Source organism: Staurois parvus, unplaced genomic scaffold, assembly GCF_062004578.1.
Source record: "Staurois parvus isolate SC_StPar_1 unplaced genomic scaffold, SC_StPar_1.0 ptg000423l, whole genome shotgun sequence".
NCBI classification, from domain to species: domain Eukaryota; kingdom Metazoa; phylum Chordata; class Amphibia; order Anura; family Ranidae; genus Staurois; species Staurois parvus.
The window spans coordinates 4,025,147-4,026,513 of record NW_028318219.1 but is presented as its reverse complement, the minus strand read 5'-3'; positions in this window follow the sequence as shown (position 1 = coordinate 4,026,513).

The following is a 1,367-nucleotide window of genomic DNA, read 5'->3' as shown; positions in this document are numbered from 1 at the left end:
CTGTTTCCATCCTTGGTTGGCTACTGTGTATGGCCATACACCTGTATATACATGGTGAGAGCTCTCATGGCCTGAACAAGATCCTTGGATTGGCCTTTGAACTAGCCAAGTTCATTTGTGTTTGCATTTTGAGCTTGTTTCAATAGTTTTGTTTTTTGTTTTTTTTTAGAGGGAGAGAATATTATATCACGTTCATGCCCACATACCCCACTGGGGTTGTCAGTATAGTGTTGTCCCTTTAGATGGAGATGCCTGGAATGGGGGGTTGTTGTTAGAGCAATTTTTGACCCTGTGTTCAGTTGTTTTGTACATGCTTTTTATGCAAAATCAATAAATAGAAATTTCCAAAAAAAATAAAAACAAGGCCAGACATTATAGCCACATCGAGGTAAAGGATGGAACATGCATTAGCGCACTTAGAACCTACAACTAGAGGAGTACAGCAACCTGTCAACTTACCCTGCCAGCAGTTTGGTTTTAGCAGTATGGACTTTCAGACCTTGGTGTCCTGGCAGGGGCGTCCCTAGGCAGGTGCGGGGCTGCGCGCCGCATGGGTGACACCTTTTGCACGGGGTGACACCAGACCCGCTCCACGGAAAGGTAAGTTTTAATGCAAGCCGACGATCCCCACAGGATGGATCAGATCAGTGGATTAAGCATAATGGATCGGAGTCCGATCCATTATTCTCCCCAATCCACAGATCCGATCCATGCTGTGGGGATCGTCGGCTTACAACCTATACGGGGTTAACTGATCTCTGCACGAGCTCCACAAAAAGGTAAGTTTTAATGCAAGCCGACGATCCCCGCAGGATGGATCGGATACGTGGATTGAGCATAATGGATTGGACTCCGATCCATTATCCTCCCCAATCCGCAGATCCGATCCATCCTGTGGGGATTGTCGGAGGAGGTGTCACCAAGTGTTCCAGCACCGGGTGACACCAACCCTAGGGAAGCCCCTGTGTCCCGGTGTGCTGGGTTAATACACCACAGTTGAAAATTGTGTTTTGGTTCTTAATGGATGAGCTGCAACGACACAGCACACTATTACGACGGCCATACACACTTCTATAAATGATCAATTTCTTTTCCGATCTCTCCTGCTAGGAATGTCCAATCTATAACTGACAACACAGAAATGAATTTCAACTGATAGTTGAAAGAAGTGGTTGTAAGTTATTGATGGCATCTCCGTTTTAACCGTGCCATCTCATATTCTGATAAAAATGCGATCAAATTCATGAACAAAGCATCGCAGTACTGGTGATCGATGCAACACGATTGATAATTTTTTTGCCCTGGCTCACTGTGATTGAATCCAATCTAAACTGATTTTAAATCGATAGGAAGTTAGGTCTATTTGA